Source organism: Lissotriton vulgaris, chromosome 12 (genome assembly GCF_964263255.1).
Source record: "Lissotriton vulgaris chromosome 12, aLisVul1.2, whole genome shotgun sequence".
In the NCBI taxonomy this organism is placed as follows: Eukaryota; Metazoa; Chordata; class Amphibia; order Caudata; family Salamandridae; genus Lissotriton; species Lissotriton vulgaris.
Genome location: NC_141700.1, coordinates 323,894,838 through 323,913,583, shown reverse-complemented (window position 1 = coordinate 323,913,583; position 18,746 = coordinate 323,894,838).

The window sequence follows — 18,746 nt, the reverse complement described above, 5'->3', positions numbered from 1 at the left end:
CCTTTTTTAAAGTGGGATGCAGATACAAAAACAGAGACTATCCTTACCAACAATCCTTCTTGAGTATCAGAGTCCAACATACAGAGTGCAGCGGAAGACGTTAAATGTGCTTCATTCCGTGAGAACGCAACTCTATAGTTCTACAGTGAGATAGTGCATTTCAGCCTCAAAGGAAGCAATGTCCTCAAACGGAACATTGGTGGCACCAGGATCTAAAGCAGGCTTAAGAAGCCTTGGATGCAGTCAGTCTTTTATTAACTATCATGACCGACACAATGTGATCCATAATACTTCCATTTTGGCAGAAATTACATTCAAGCACAGGCCCCCACTAGAAGGTAGTGATGACATTCAGGTGCTGAAAACGTCTTTTTAATGCCTAAAGGAAAATTGTGAGCTTTACTTACCATATATATTGGTCAAATGATGCCCTATGCCGGAAGACTGTCTTTTTTTTTTTTCTTCAGTATCGGCAAAGCAGAGACAATTTGTTGCGAAACACTGCCACTGCTGGTCATTCAGTATAATCTGCAGATGGAAAAGTCCACTGTTAGCACATTTACTACAAGCAATACAAAAAAATCATGATTTTTATAAAGGGTAAACAGATCAATACTATGGAGTTTGTATTATTGTGAAAATCAGCATCTCATTAGAAAATCAAATCTCGATTTGTGTTTTTAACCTACCATACTACTCTGAATCTCATGCCTCTTTTGCCAACACGCTCTAAACAACTGTAGAAGGTACATTAGGACATAGATAGAGATCTTTTTGCCAGCCAAGTGGCAGGGTACCCCTCTCACTTTATTTGATTTAGGATATGGTACACCAGTAGCAATTAAGCCAGCTGATAAGTTGAGAGGTAGGGTTATGCTACAGTTAATGGGAATGATAAAAGCTATGAATAGCATGTTCATAATCATCATTTGAGCCAATTCCTAGCAGTTCAGCAATAGTGAAGTTGACTAATGCTCAAACTCCTGTTCGTTCAAATTTAGAGGTCTTAAAAAGTGCCCTAATTTCGTACATTTTACCATCATAGCTGTCACTTGGGCATCCGGTCTACCCTGCTACTCATTTCATTAGCAAGATAAATGTATCTTACTGCTTGCTAGGCAACAGCAGAGTGGCCCTCACGTCAGACAACACCTTGCATTTAGCTTTATGATGTCAGCTTGCTAGGCAACAGATTGGCCCTCATGTCAGACAACATCTTGCTTTCGCTTTATGATGTCAGATCATCACTGGTCCAATTGTCCTTGTGGAAGCGGACCACACAGGAGGATGAGATATCAGAAGTTATGCAGTAGGTTGCTATCTCTATTCATGACCGCAAGGCAAGTCGGAGGTGGAATGGCAAATACTCTGAACCACTCAAAGCACTGTGGCCTTTTTTAAAGTGGGATGCAGATACAAAAACAGAGACTATCCTTACCAACAATCCTTCTTGAGTATCAGAGTCCAACATACAGAGTGCAGCGGAAGACGTTAAATGTGCTTCATTCCGTGAGAACGCAACTCTATAGTTCTACAGTGAGATAGTGCATTTCAGCCTCAAAGGAAGCAATGTCCTCAAACGGAACATTGGTGGCACCAGGATCTAAAGCAGGCTTAAGAAGCCTTGGATGCAGTCAGTCTTTTATTAACTATCATGACCGACACAATGTGATCCATAATACTTCCATTTTGGCAGAAATTACATTCAAGCACAGGCCCCCACTAGAAGGTAGTGATGACATTCAGGTGCTGAAAACGTCTTTTTAATGCCTAAAGGAAAATTGTGAGCTTTACTTACCATATATATTGGTCAAATGATGCCCTATGCCGGAAGACTGTCTTTTTTTTTTTCTTCAGTATCGGCAATGCAGAGACAATTTGTTGCGAAACACTGCCACTGCTGGTCATTCAGTATAATCTGCAGATGGAAAAGTCCACTGTTAGCACATTTACTACAAGCAATACAAAAAAATCATGATTTTTATAAAGGGTAAACAGATCAATACTATGGAGTTTGTATTATTGTGAAAATCAGCATCTCATTAGAAAATCAAATCTCGATTTGTGTTTTTAACCTACCATACTACTCTGAATCTCATGCCTCTTTTGCCAACACGCTCTAAACAACTGTAGAAGGTACATTAGGACATAGATAGAGATCTTTTTGCCAGCCAAGTGGCAGCGTACCCCTCTCACTTTATTTCATTTAGGATATGGTACACCAGTAGCAATTAAGCCAGCTGATAAGTTGAGAGGTAGGGTTATGCTACAGTTAATGGGAATGATAAAAGCTATGAATAGCATGTTCATAATCATCATTTGAGCCAATTCCTAGCAGTTCAGCAATAGTGAAGTTGACTAATGCTCAAACTCCCGTTCGTTCAAATTTAGAGGTCTAAAAAGTGCCCTAATTTCGTACATTTTACCATCATAGCTGTCACTTGGGCGTCCGGTCTACCCTGCTACTCATTTCATTAGCAAGATAAATGTATCTTACTGCTTGCTAGGCAACAGCAGAGTGGCCCTCACGTCAGACAACATCTTGCATTTAGCTTTATGATGTCAGCTTGCTAGGCAACAGATTGGCCCTCATGTCAGACAACATCTTGCTTTCGCTTTATGATGTCAGATCATCACTGGTCCAATTGTCCTTGTGGAAGCGGACCACACAGGAGGATGAGATATCAGAAGTTATGCAGTAGGTTGCTATCTCTATTCATGACCGCAAGGCAAGTCGGAGGTGGAATGGCAAATACTCTGAACCACTCAAAGCACTGTGGCCTTTTTTAAAGTGGGATGCAGATACAAAAACAGAGACTATCCTTACCAACAATCCTTCTTGAGTATCAGAGTCCAACATACAGAGTGCAGCGGAAGACGTTAAATGTGCTTCATTCCGTGAGAACGCAACTCTATAGTTCTACAGTGAGATAGTGCATTTCAGCCTCAAAGGAAGCAATGTCCTCAAACGGAACATTGGTGGCACCAGGATCTAAAGCAGGCTTAAGAAGCCTTGGATGCAGTCAGTCTTTTATTAACTATCATGACCGACACAATGTGATCCATAATACTTCCATTTTGGCAGAAATTACATTCAAGCACAGGCCCCCACTAGAAGGTAGTGATGACATTCAGGTGCTGAAAACGTCTTTTTAATGCCTAAAGGAAAATTGTGAGCTTTACTTACCATATATATTGCTCAAATGATGCCCTATGCCGGAAGACTGTCTTTTTTTTTTTCTTCAGTATCGGCAATGCAGAGACAATTTGTTGCGAAACACTGCCACTGCTGGTCATTCAGTATAATCTGCAGATGGAAAGGTCCACTGTTAGCACATTTACTACAAGCAATACAAAAAAATCATGATTTTTATAAAGGGTAAACAGATCAATACTATGGAGTTTGTATTATTGTGAAAATCAGCATCTCATTAGAAAATCAAATCTCGATTTGTGTTTTTAACCTACCATACTACTCTGAATCTCATGCCTCTTTTGCCAACACGCTCTAAACAACTGTAGAAGGTACATTAGGACATAGATAGAGATCTTTTTGCCAGCCAAGTGGCAGCGTACCCCTCTCACTTTATTTCATTTAGGATATGGTACACCAGTAGCAATTAAGCCAGCTGATAAGTTGAGAGGTAGGGTTATGCTACAGTTAATGGGAATGATAAAAGCTATGAATAGCATGTTCATAATCATCATTTGAGCCAATTCCTAGCAGTTCAGCAATAGTGAAGTTGACTAATGCTCAAACTCCCGTTCGTTCAAATTTAGAGGTCTTAAAAAGTGCCCTAATTTCGTACATTTTACCATCATAGCTGTCACTTGGGCATCCGGTCTACCCTGCTACTCATTTCATTAGCAAGATAAATGTATCTTACTGCTTGCTAGGCAACAGCAGAGTGGCCCTCACGTCAGACAACATCTTGCATTTAGCTTTATGATGTCAGCTTGCTAGGCAACAGATTGGCCCTCATGTCAGACAACATCTTGCTTTCGCTTTATGATGTCAGATCATCACTGGTCCAATTGTCCTTGTGGAAGCGGACCACACAGGAGGATGAGATATCAGAAGTTATGCAGTAGGTTGCTATCTCTATTCATGACCGCAAGGCAAGTCGGAGGTGGAATGGCAAATACTCTGAACCACTCAAAGCACTGTGGCCTTTTTTAAAGTGGGATGCAGATACAAAAACAGAGACTATCCTTACCAACAATCCTTCTTGAGTATCAGAGTCCAACATACAGAGTGCAGCGGAAGACGTTAAATGTGCTTCATTCCGTGAGAACGCAACTCTATAGTTCTACAGTGAGATAGTGCATTTCAGCCTCAAAGGAAGCAATGTCCTCAAACGGAACATTGGTGGCACCAGGATCTAAAGCAGGCTTAAGAAGCCTTGGATGCAGTCAGTCTTTTATTAACTATCATGACCGACACAATGTGATCCATAATACTTCCATTTTGGCAGAAATTACATTCAAGCACAGGCCCCCACTAGAAGGTAGTGATGACATTCAGGTGCTGAAAACGTCTTTTTAATGCCTAAAGGAAAATTGTGAGCTTTACTTACCATATATATTGGTCAAATGATGCCCTATGCCGGAAGACTGTCTTTTTTTTTTTCTTCAGTATCGGCAATGCAGAGACAATTTGTTGCGAAACACTGCCACTGCTGGTCATTCAGTATAATCTGCAGATGGAAAAGTCCACTGTTAGCACATTTACTACAAGCAATACAAAAAAATCATGATTTTTATAAAGGGTAAACAGATCAATACTATGGAGTTTGTATTATTGTGAAAATCAGCATCTCATTAGAAAATCAAATCTCGATTTGTGTTTTTAACCTACCATACTACTCTGAATCTCATGCCTCTTTTGCCAACACGCTCTAAACAACTGTAGAAGGTACATTAGGACATAGATAGAGATCTTTTTGCCAGCCAAGTGGCAGCGTACCCCTCTCACTTTATTTCATTTAGGATATGGTACACCAGTAGCAATTAAGCCAGCTGATAAGTTGAGAGGTAGGGTTATGCTACAGTTAATGGGAATGATAAAAGCTATGAATAGCATGTTCATAATCATCATTTGAGCCAATTCCTAGCAGTTCAGCAATAGTGAAGTTGACTAATGCTCAAACTCCCGTTCGTTCAAATTTAGAGGTCTTAAAAAGTGCCCTAATTTCGTACATTTTACCATCATAGCTGTCACTTGGGCATCCGGTCTACCCTGCTACTCATTTCATTAGCAAGATAAATGTATCTTACTGCTTGCTAGGCAACAGCAGAGTGGCCCTCACGTCAGACAACATCTTGCATTTAGCTTTATGATGTCAGCTTGCTAGGCAACAGATTGGCCCTCATGTCAGACAACATCTTGCTTTCGCTTTATGATGTCAGATCATCACTGGTCCAATTGTCCTTGTGGAAGCGGACCACACAGGAGGATGAGATATCAGAAGTTATGCAGTAGGTTGCTATCTCTATTCATGACCGCAAGGCAAGTCGGAGGTGGAATGGCAAATACTCTGAACCACTCAAAGCACTGTGGCCTTTTTTAAAGTGGGATGCAGATACAAAAACAGAGACTATCCTTACCAACAATCCTTCTTGAGTATCAGAGTCCAACATACAGAGTGCAGCGGAAGACGTTAAATGTGCTTCATTCCGTGAGAACGCAACTCTATAGTTCTACAGTGAGATAGTGCATTTCAGCCTCAAAGGAAGCAATGTCCTCAAACGGAACATTGGTGGCACCAGGATCTAAAGCAGGCTTAAGAAGCCTTGGATGCAGTCAGTCTTTTATTAACTATCATGACCGACACAATGTGATCCATAATACTTCCATTTTGGCAGAAATTACATTCAAGCACAGGCCCCCACTAGAAGGTAGTGATGACATTCAGGTGCTGAAAACGTCTTTTTAATGCCTAAAGGAAAATTGTGAGCTTTACTTACCATATATATTGGTCAAATGATGCCCTATGCCGGAAGACTGTCTTTTTTTTTTTCTTCAGTATCGGCAATGCAGAGACAATTTGTTGCGAAACACTGCCACTGCTGGTCATTCAGTATAATCTGCAGATGGAAAAGTCCACTGTTAGCACATTTACTACAAGCAATACAAAAAAATCATGATTTTTATAAAGGGTAAACAGATCAATACTATGGAGTTTGTATTATTGTGAAAATCAGCATCTCATTAGAAAATCAAATCTCGATTTGTGTTTTTAACCTACCATACTACTCTGAATCTCATGCCTCTTTTGCCAACACGCTCTAAACAACTGTAGAAGGTACATTAGGACATAGATAGAGATCTTTTTGCCAGCCAAGTGGCAGCGTACCCCTCTCACTTTATTTCATTTAGGATATGGTACACCAGTAGCAATTAAGCCAGCTGATAAGTTGAGAGGTAGGGTTATGCTACAGTTAATGGGAATGATAAAAGCTATGAATAGCATGTTCATAATCATCATTTGAGCCAATTCCTAGCAGTTCAGCAATAGTGAAGTTGACTAATGCTCAAACTCCCGTTCGTTCAAATTTAGAGGTCTAAAAAGTGCCCTAATTTCGTACATTTTACCATCATAGCTGTCACTTGGGCGTCCGGTCTACCCTGCTACTCATTTCATTAGCAAGATAAATGTATCTTACTGCTTGCTAGGCAACAGCAGAGTGGCCCTCACGTCAGACAACATCTTGCATTTAGCTTTATGATGTCAGCTTGCTAGGCAACAGATTGGCCCTCATGTCAGACAACATCTTGCTTTCGCTTTATGATGTCAGATCATCACTGGTCCAATTGTCCTTGTGGAAGCGGACCACACAGGAGGATGAGATATCAGAAGTTATGCAGTAGGTTGCTATCTCTATTCATGACCGCAAGGCAAGTCGGAGGTGGAATGGCAAATACTCTGAACCACTCAAAGCACTGTGGCCTTTTTTAAAGTGGGATGCAGATACAAAAACAGAGACTATCCTTACCAACAATCCTTCTTGAGTATCAGAGTCCAACATACAGAGTGCAGCGGAAGACGTTAAATGTGCTTCATTCCGTGAGAACGCAACTCTATAGTTCTACAGTGAGATAGTGCATTTCAGCCTCAAAGGAAGCAATGTCCTCAAACGGAACATTGGTGGCACCAGGATCTAAAGCAGGCTTAAGAAGCCTTGGATGCAGTCAGTCTTTTATTAACTATCATGACCGACACAATGTGATCCATAATACTTCCATTTTGGCAGAAATTACATTCAAGCACAGGCCCCCACTAGAAGGTAGTGATGACATTCAGGTGCTGAAAACGTCTTTTTAATGCCTAAAGGAAAATTGTGAGCTTTACTTACCATATATATTGCTCAAATGATGCCCTATGCCGGAAGACTGTCTTTTTTTTTTTCTTCAGTATCGGCAATGCAGAGACAATTTGTTGCGAAACACTGCCACTGCTGGTCATTCAGTATAATCTGCAGATGGAAAAGTCCACTGTTAGCACATTTACTACAAGCAATACAAAAAAATCATGATTTTTATAAAGGGTAAACAGATCAATACTATGGAGTTTGTATTATTGTGAAAATCAGCATCTCATTAGAAAATCAAATCTCGATTTGTGTTTTTAACCTACCATACTACTCTGAATCTCATGCCTCTTTTGCCAACACGCTCTAAACAACTGTAGAAGGTACATTAGGACATAGATAGAGATCTTTTTGCCAGCCAAGTGGCAGGGTACCCCTCTCACTTTTTTTGATTTAGGATATGGTACACCAGTAGCAATTAAGCCAGCTGATAAGTTGAGAGGTAGGGTTATGCTACAGTTAATGGGAATGATAAAAGCTATGAATAGCATGTTCATAATCATCATTTGAGCCAATTCCTAGCAGTTCAGCAATAGTGAAGTTGACTAATGCTCAAACTCCTGTTCGTTCAAATTTAGAGGTCTAAAAAGTGCCCTAATTTCGTACATTTTACCATCATAGCTGTCACTTGGGCGTCCGGTCTACCCTGCTACTCATTTCATTAGCAAGATAAATGTATCTTACTGCTTGCTAGGCAACAGCAGAGTGGCCCTCACGTCAGACAACATCTTGCATTTAGCTTTATGATGTCAGCTTGCTAGGCAACAGATTGCCCTCATGTCAGACAACATCTTGCTTTCGCTTTATGATGTCAGATCATCACTGGTCCAATTGTCCTTGTGGAAGCGGACCACACAGGAGGATGAGATATCAGAAGTTATGCAGTAGGTTGCTATCTCTATTCATGACCGCAAGGCAAGTCGGAGGTGGAATGGCAAATACTCTGAACCACTCAAAGCACTGTGGCCTTTTTTAAAGTGGGATGCAGATACAAAAACAGAGACTATCCTTACCAACAATCCTTCTTGAGTATCAGAGTCCAACATACAGAGTGCAGCGGAAGACGTTAAATGTGCTTCATTCCGTGAGAACGCAACTCTATAGTTCTACAGTGAGATAGTGCATTTCAGCCTCAAAGGAAGCAATGTCCTCAAACGGAACATTGGTGGCACCAGGATCTAAAGCAGGCTTAAGAAGCCTTGGATGCAGTCAGTCTTTTATTAACTATCATGACCGACACAATGTGATCCATAATACTTCCATTTTGGCAGAAATTACATTCAAGCACAGGCCCCCACTAGAAGGTAGTGATGACATTCAGGTGCTGAAAACGTCTTTTTAATGCCTAAAGGAAAATTGTGAGCTTTACTTACCATATATATTGGTCAAATGATGCCCTATGCCGGAAGACTGTCTTTTTTTTTTTTCTTCAGTATCGGCAAAGCAGAGACAATTTGTTGCGAAACACTGCCACTGCTGGTCATTCAGTATAATCTGCAGATGGAAAAGTCCACTGTTAGCACATTTACTACAAGCAATACAAAAAAATCATGATTTTTATAAAGGGTAAACAGATCAATACTATGGAGTTTGTATTATTGTGAAAATCAGCATCTCATTAGAAAATCAAATCTCGATTTGTGTTTTTAACCTACCATACTACTCTGAATCTCATGCCTCTTTTGCCAACACGCTCTAAACAACTGTAGAAGGTACATTAGGACATAGATAGAGATCTTTTTGCCAGCCAAGTGGCAGCGTACCCCTCTCACTTTATTTCATTTAGGATATGGTACACCAGTAGCAATTAAGCCAGCTGATAAGTTGAGAGGTAGGGTTATGCTACAGTTAATGGGAATGATAAAAGCTATGAATAGCATGTTCATAATCATCATTTGAGCCAATTCCTAGCAGTTCAGCAATAGTGAAGTTGACTAATGCTCAAAATCCCGTTCGTTCAAATTTAGAGGTCTTAAAAAGTGCCCTAATTTCGTACATTTTACCATCATAGCTGTCACTTGGGCGTCCGGTCTACCCTGCTACTCATTTCATTAGCAAGATAAATGTATCTTACTGCTTGCTAGGCAACAGCAGAGTGGCCCTCACGTCAGACAACATCTTGCATTTAGCTTTATGATGTCAGCTTGCTAGGCAACAGATTGGCCCTCATGTCAGACAACATCTTGCTTTCGCTTTATGATGTCAGATCATCACTGGTCCAATTGTCCTTGTGGAAGCGGACCACACAGGAGGATGAGATATCAGAAGTTATGCAGTAGGTTGCTATCTCTATTCATGACCGCAAGGCAAGTCGGAGGTGGAATGGCAAATACTCTGAACCACTCAAAGCACTGTGGCCTTTTTTAAAGTGGGATGCAGATACAAAAACAGAGACTATCCTTACCAACAATCCTTCTTGAGTATCAGAGTCCAACATACAGAGTGCAGCGGAAGACGTTAAATGTGCTTCATTCCGTGAGAACGCAACTCTATAGTTCTACAGTGAGATAGTGCATTTCAGCCTCAAAGGAAGCAATGTCCTCAAACGGAACATTGGTGGCACCAGGATCTAAAGCAGGCTTAAGAAGCCTTGGATGCAGTCAGTCTTTTATTAACTATCATGACCGACACAATGTGATCCATAATACTTCCATTTTGGCAGAAATTACATTCAAGCACAGGCCCCCACTAGAAGGTAGTGATGACATTCAGGTGCTGAAAACGTCTTTTTAATGCCTAAAGGAAAATTGTGAGCTTTACTTACCATATATATTGCTCAAATGATGCCCTATGCCGGAAGACTGTCTTTTTTTTTTTCTTCAGTATCGGCAATGCAGAGACAATTTGTTGCGAAACACTGCCACTGCTGGTCATTCAGTATAATCTGCAGATGGAAAGGTCCACTGTTAGCACATTTACTACAAGCAATACAAAAAAATCATGATTTTTATAAAGGGTAAACAGATCAATACTATGGAGTTTGTATTATTGTGAAAATCAGCATCTCATTAGAAAATCAAATCTCGATTTGTGTTTTTAACCTACCATACTACTCTGAATCTCATGCCTCTTTTGCCAACACGCTCTAAACAACTGTAGAAGGTACATTAGGACATAGATAGAGATCTTTTTGCCAGCCAAGTGGCAGGGTACCCCTCTCACTTTTTTTGATTTAGGATATGGTACACCAGTAGCAATTAAGCCAGCTGATAAGTTGAGAGGTAGGGTTATGCTACAGTTAATGGGAATGATAAAAGCTATGAATAGCATGTTCATAATCATCATTTGAGCCAATTCCTAGCAGTTCAGCAATAGTGAAGTTGACTAATGCTCAAACTCCTGTTCGTTCAAATTTAGAGGTCTAAAAAGTGCCCTAATTTCGTACATTTTACCATCATAGCTGTCACTTGGGCGTCCGGTCTACCCTGCTACTCATTTCATTAGCAAGATAAATGTATCTTACTGCTTGCTAGGCAACAGCAGAGTGGCCCTCACGTCAGACAACATCTTTGTAGGAGAGTAGGGTCTGCTATCCTATGGTCACCCCAAATTTTTGCTTTTTGCTTCACTGGTTTCTGACTTAATGTGGCTGTGGGCCTGCTAATCAGACCCACAGCCTGCTGTTCTCTCTCTAAATTGATGCCAATGCACTCTAGGTGCATTACGAATTGGAACTGGTTCACCTTATGAGCCCCTGTAATAGTGCACCCTAGGTGCCCAGGGCATAGGTGTATCCAAGGCCTACCAGGGGCTGCAGCACGTATTGTGCCACCCCTGGCCTGGCCTCCATCTTTGACACAACTGGCTGAACACTCAGCTGGGGTAAGTCGGTGTAACCACCTCTTACTTAGGTACAGTATGCCTGTGCCTAACCCTAAACTGGACACATATGTTCCTATCAGCCACTCCTATGGAAGGCCTCATCAATCCTGGAGGCAGGGTGCTTGGAAATATGTGAGATGGTGCTCTAGCATGAGCTGAGCCTGTCTGCAGCTGTCGGGAACCACTCCCTAAGCTGTTCCGGGATATTGCCATACCATATACTCTTAAGTGCATTATAATCCTCGCGGTTAAATGCTATCTTTGGTTTGGCTTTATCAAAACATGTCGAGTAAGGTGTCATACGAATTGGAATACTATCCCCTCGCCAGTTCTGGCGACGGGGATAGCATTCCACCCTTCTAGAGGGACACGACATGTGTGTAGCCTTAACCCCGGTTAAAGTTAAACAGAGCCTCAGCTCCACAAAATGGACGCTGCCACCACAGACACAAGTCTGGCCTCCTGCTGCTGACCGAAACTCGGCAGATGGTGGCCTGGACAAAGGGTTTCCTGCCTTGGGAGGTGCGAGCACCACCCCAGACAGGATTTTGTGTATTAGGTAGGACAGGGCTGAAAAGAATCAGACATGCCCGGGGCACACAAGGTGTCCCCGTGCATAGGCCAGCCCAAACCGGTTCTGGGGCCTTCCAGCCCCAGTCCTGGCGCGGAGCTGGACAAAGGAAAGGGGGTGTAACCGCCCCCCTTCCTGGTTCCTCCCAGAGGAGGGACCTAGTAGGTGATCCACCCCCTAGATTGGAATAAGAGGGGGAGCAGTGCCATTGCACAGCAGATCATCCCGAAATCAACTTAAACTAAGAAGAAGACTGGACTTCGACATTCTGCTGCACAGAAGACTGAAGAAGAATCTCCCTTGTGGCCAAGGAGTGACCACCCTGTGAACACAGGTACCAACCAGCAACTCGACGTCTGCTTTGCCGCCGCCTCCCGCCGGAGCCCGAGCCCAGAGCCCGACAAGAACCAGATTCCCAGACCTCTCAGAGCCCGATCCACAGTCCCTGCAAAGAAGGGACCCGTGGAGGCACCGAGTGACGTGGGACCGGACCTCTTGGAAGACACTCGTAAAGCTGACTGCGCAGCTTCTGAGGCATCCTCGACGTTGTGCTTTGGGGACTGAGAACCCCCACCACCGAGCAGCCCTTGCACCGAAGATCAGCCCCCCAGCATCTCCACGATCTGCGTGGGGCCCTTTTGCACTGTGCCACTCGACGCGCCATCCCGGCCACTAGCCACGCGGCCAGCGGCCATCTTGGCGACGAACCCGAAGATTTAAACAGCAGGTCTGGTTGCTCCAGACCTACCCAAGCTCCTGTGAAAAGGAGCACCCGCTCTGACCTTGCTGGTCCGAGTGAACAGCATCTTTCAACTTCTGCGTGGCTTGCATTTGCCAAGGCCTGTTTGCTCCGATCAGGTCGCCGACACCGCCAACAGCGAGAAGCCTACGTGGGACAGCTCGTGACCGACTCCTGGACGTCCTCGACCCCGGGTATCCACGTGGCTGCAGAAAGAAGCTACCCGACAACGCCTGTTTGCACCCGACATCACCTGGTTCCACTCTGGTTCCACGGCAGTCACTGGCTAGTGACTTTGAACACTGTCCCCTCTGCTTTCAGGTCTTCACATCTTCAGATCCACCCTTGGATCCACCGGAACTCTTCTCATCGAGCCGCCTGCAGCATCTCCTGCTCCAAGCACCATCGACCAGCGTGACGAAACCCGACACATCTTCGACCCTGTGCACCCGCTTCCTGTGGGTGAGGTAACTCAGCTCCGCCGGTGCTCCTGCACTGGTACACATCCCAAGGGCCTGTGTTTTAAGTTTCAGCTCCGTAGGTCACTCGGAAGGTTCCTAACTTTCTAACTTTGTGCTTTTTACGCACCATAGACTTTGTATTGAGAAGTGCGTGCACTTTGAACACTGCACCCGAGTCCCGTGGGCCTTTCCCGACTTAGTTAACTCCAGTCTCGAATAGCTCCAGCGATTCCCAAGGCCCTAGGCCTCTTCACTTTCCTCCTGGTATCTCTTATACCACTTATTTAGTATATGGTTTAGGTGGCCCCTAGGGCTCATCCATATTGTGCAACTTTTGTGTATTTTAAACTGTCTTGTGATTTTACGCTTGTGCTTCTGTGCTCATAAAGAGTCCAGGGGATTTTATAGTTAATAAATCAATATATATTTTCAATATATATCTGTGTGGTGTCCCTTTCATTTGGTATTCAAGGGGGTTGTGTATGGTATAACAGCTGGCTTCACATGCCTTTCAGAGTTTAGCCTAAGACTGCTTTGTCCACGTTACCACTAGGATAACTGGTCTACAAGGTTGAATTACAACCATCATCATAAGGGTTGCTTGGCATGGTACAAAGTGATCACTAGAACTAGTGAGCATTATATACCAGGCCAACTTCTCACATTGGTGAGCAGCGGATTGGGATCTGAGCTTGCTGTTGTTTTACCATTACAATCTTTGAGATTATCATTTGAAAGATCATACAGGTACCTGCTAGGTACATATAAAACAAGACTAGTATACTTAAGTTCTACTGAACTTAGTTGTTGTAGAGCAAAGGGAGTAGCACACCCTAGCTACAACTACTAGATAGGTTTAGTAGGTAAACACCAGTGTAGGTAGATTGCAACACATCCACCCACACTAGAGCAATGTCTGGAACAGAGGGGTCCAGTGGACTTACTCCGGTTGAGAGTGACCCTCCAAGGGCACCATCCCAGTTTGCTATTTTTCCTTTTAAGGAATTAAGACAGCTTTGTGTCTTAAGGGGTCTGAAGACAGGGCCTACCCCTACTACAGACCACCTAAGAGAGCTCTTGGATCAGTCTGAGGCTCTAAAGACCTCTAAAGCAAACCCCACAGGGAATGCTGAAGGAGGCCATCCTTCAGAGGATGACACTGTAGACACCCCTACCCCTATCATCCTAGTAGATGAGGAAGCCTCCACCACTGGAGCTCCTCAGGTAGATGAAGAGGAAGAAGAAGAAGAGGAGGAGGAGGTGGAAAGCAGTGAGTCAGATGATGACAGAGATAGTCAGGTGCTGGTCAGTAGACTGAACCAGGCTAACTTAAGTCAACTTGGGAATGAATCAGGTAACAACCCATTCAGACCCCCAGGTGGACTTAACCAGGGCCATAGGAGGAGAAGGCATCACTCAGGTGAATCCAACACCTCCCATGTCTCTAGAGGCTCTCATGGTCACTCCAGAAAGGAGATGACTAGCCCTCAGAGAAGGGAACATGAGGCCAAGATGAGAGAGGCTGAGCTTAGGATCCAGAGGCAAGAGTTAGAGGTTGCCCTGGCTAAGGAGAAACTTGCTAGAGCAAGACAGCCTAGAGAGAGTGGGGTAATAGAACCCACTGGTGGCAGCAATATCCACAAGGATAAAGACAGGTCTTTTGATAATAGAAACCTGAGTAAGATTGTGCCCCCCTACAAAGCTGGGGATGACATCCATAAATGGATCACTGCAATGGAGAGAGCCTGCAGAGTACAGCAGATCCCTCAGGAGCAGTGGGCAGCAATCTTGTGGCTCTCCTTTGAAGGTAGAGGCCGAGACAGACTCCTCACAGTTAGTGATGGGGATTCTAGAAACTACCTGGTCCTGAAGAGTGCTCTGATTGATGGGTTAGGCTTAACCACTGAACAGTACAGGTTAATGTTCAGAGATACCCAGAAGACACAGACTCAGGACTGGTCTGAATTTGTTGAGTGTGCCACTAAGGCTCTGGAGGGATGGTTGCTGGGAAGCAAGGTTACAGACTATGAAGGATTGTACAATTTGCTGATGAGAGAACAAATTTTAAATAATTGTCAGAACCAGCAGTTGCATCAACATTTGGTTGACTCAGATTTGACCTCTCCCCAAGAATTGGGAAAGAGGGCAGATAAATGGGTAAGAACCAGAGTTAAGCAAAAGAACCAGAACCAGAACCAGGGTGGTGACCAGAAGAAAACAGACCAGAAGGGTGGGGAGCAGAAAGCTAAAGACCAGAAGTCTTCAACAGGGCCCCAAACTGAGACAGAGGGTGGGTCCCAAACTTCCAAGAAGAAGAAGAAAGAAGGTCAGAAGAAACCCTGGTGTAAAACTTGTAAGAACACCTCTCACTGGACAAGTGAGTGTAAAAAGGGTGGAGCCCCCAACACTGCAGCCCCTAAGGCACCTGCACCCACTAGTACAGTTAGCAGTGTTGGTCCTCAAGCCAAGGGTTTAGTGGGAATCACTTTGGGAACTGAAGGAGATTCTGACCTAGTCAGAACCCTTACACAGGCTGTTCTGGTTTGTGAAGGGGACATAGATTTGACCCCTGACATAAGTCCCAGTAACCTGGGCAAATACAGACAGACACCTTTGATTAACAACAAAGTGGCTCAAGCTTACAGGGACACATGTGCCAGTGTCACTATGGTGACACCTAACTTTGTGGACCCTGGACAATACATGCCAGGCGATGATTACCTGGTGACCAATGCCAGCAATGTCACTACTACACATAGTGTGGCACTTGTTAACTTTTCCTGGGGAGGGGTAACTGGCCTAAAGAAAGTTGTGGTTAGTGCTGATCTCCCAGTAGAATGTTTGTTGGGCAATGACCTGGAGAACTCTCTATGGTCAGAAGTTGAGTACAGGACTCATGCAGAGATGTTAGGGATATCATCACATGTCCTTGCTGTGACCAGGTCACAGGCCAAAAAGTGCCTCTCTGAACCTCAGGTCTTGGATCCTGGAACAATGGACCAAGTACCTCCCAAGAAGAAGAACAGGAGGGTTAAGGCTGTGCCTTCCCAACTGCCTACAAGTGAGGATCAGGCTTCACAGGAAACTGATCTAGAGACCCCTGAAGGAACTGTCCCTGAAGAACTTGAACCTGATCAGGTTGAGTTTCTGGGGACAGGGGGACCTTCTAGGGCAGACTTGGGGCAGGCTCAGTTAACCTGTCCTTCTCTTGAACCCCTCAGACAGCAGGCTGCTGCTGAGGCTGCTGGGAATGCTCAAGGTGCCCATAAAGTATATTGGGACGATGGACTCCTTTATTCAGAGGCTAGAGACCCCAAGCCTGGTGCTACCAGGAGGTTGGTTATACCTCTGCAATTTAGGGGCTTCCTACTCACCTTGGCCCATGATATTCCTTTAGCAGGACACCTAGGCCAGAACAAGACTTGGGACAGGCTTGTCCCTCACTTTCACTGGCCTCACATGTCTGAAGACACCAAGGAGTTTTGTCGCTCCTGTGAAACCTGCCAAGCCAGTGGTAAAGCAGGTGGAACAACAAAGGCCCCCCTGATACCACTACCTGTGGTGGGGGTTCCCTTTGAGAGAGTGGGGATTGATATTGTTGGTCCAATGGATCCCCCTACAGCATCTGGGCACAGATTCATACTGGTGGTAGTGGATCATGCCACCAGGTACCCAGAGGCAATTCCCCTTAGGACCACAACAGCTCCTGTTGTGGCCAGGGCCTTACTTGGAGTTTTCTCCAGAGTGGGGTTTCCTAAGGAGGTAATATCAGATAGAGGTACCAACTTCATGTCTGGATATTTGACAGCTATGTGGAAGGAATGTGGTGTAAACTACAAGTTCACCACTCCTTATCACCCACAATGCAATGGGCTTGTTGAGAGATTTAACAAGACCCTAAAGGGCATGATTAAAGGATTACCTGAAAAGCTCAGGCGAAGATGGGACATCCTTCTGCCCTGCCTTTTGTTCGCTTACAGAGAGGTCCCTCAAAAGGGGGTTGGCTTCAGCCCCTTTGAATTGTTGTTTGGGCACCCTGTAAGAGGACCCCTGTGTCTTGTGAAGGAAGGATGGGAGTTACCTCTCAAAAAGCCTAAACAGGACATAGTGGACTATGTACTTGGTCTCCGCTCCAGGATGGCAGAGTACATGGAAAAGGCATCCAAAAACCTTGAGGCTAGCCAAGAATTACAAAAAGCTTGGCATGACCAAAAGGCTGTCCTTGTTGAATTTCAGCCTGGACAGAAGGTATGGGTGTTGGAGCCAGTGGCCCCAGCAGCACTCCAAGACAAATGGTCTGGGCCCCATACAATTCTGGAAAAGAAGGGAGAGGTTACCTACTTGGTGGACCTAGGAACTCCCAGGAGCCCCCACAGGGTGCTCCATGTGAACAGATTGAAGGCATATGTCAGCAGGGCAGACATGGGCTTGCTCATGGCTACAGATGAGGGACAGGAGGAAGAGAGTGACCCTCTCCCAGACCTGCTCACTCAGAACCCTGAGGATGGCTCAGTTGATGGTGTGGCCTTAGGTGGCAGCCTCACTGAACATCAGCAACATGACTGCAGACAAATTCTACAGGCATACAGGCATATGTTCTCATTGACACCCAGTCAGACTAACTGGTGTACACATGTGGTGGACACTGGTGACAGTCTTCCTGTAAAGAGCAAAATTTACAGGCAACCTGACCACGTCAGGGACTGTATAAAGACTGAGGTGCAAAAGATGCTGGAATTAGGTGTCATTGAGCCTTCAGAGAGCCCCTGGGCTAGCCCAGTGGTTCTGGTCCCCAAACCTCACACCAAAGATGGCAAGAGAGAGATGAGGTTCTGTGTGGATTACAGAGGACTCAATGCTGTCACCAGGACAGATGCACACCCTATTCCAAGGGCAGATGAGCTCATTGACAAGTTGGCTTCTGCCAAATATTTGAGCACATTTGACTTAACAGCTGGCTACTGGCAAATCAGGTTAGCTGAGGAGTCTAAAGCCAAGACAGCATTTTCTACCCCTAGTGGGCATTATCAGTTTGTGGTGATGCCCTTTGGTTTGAAAAATGCACCTGCCACCTTCCAAAGGTTGGTGAACCAAGTCCTCACTGGGTTGGATGACTTTTGTGCAGCTTATCTGGACGATATTGCTGTCTTTAGCTCCACCTGGGAGGATCACCTGATCCACCTGAAGGAAGTGCTTGAGGCTCTGCAGAAGGCAGGCCTCACTATCAAGGCAACAAAGTGCCAGATAGGGCAGAGCAAGGTTGTATACCTGGGCCACCTTGTAGGTGGAGGCCAAGTTCAACCACTGGAGAGTAAGATCCAGACCATCAAGGACTGGTCCCCTCCAACTACCCAGACTCAGGTCAGAGCTTTCTTGGGCCTGACTGGGTACTACAGGAAGTTTGTTAAGAACTATGGGTCCATTGTGACTCCTCTTAATGATCTGACATCCAAGAAGATGCCCAAAAAGGTTCAGTGGACAGAAATCTGTCAAAAGGCATTTGATGACCTGAAGAAGGCCATGTGCTCTGCACCTATCCTGAAGAGTCCTGACTACTCAAGAGAGTTCATTGTCCAAACAGATGCTTCTGAGTTGGGAGTGGGAGCAGTGCTTTCACAGCTTAATGTAGATGGCCAGGACCAGCCCATTGCTTTCATTAGCAGAAGGCTGACCCCCAGAGAGAAACGTTGGTCAGCTATAGAGAGGGAGGCCTTTGCTGTGGTGTGGGCCCTGAAGAAGTTGAGACCATACTTATTTGGCACTCACTTCAAGATTCAGACCG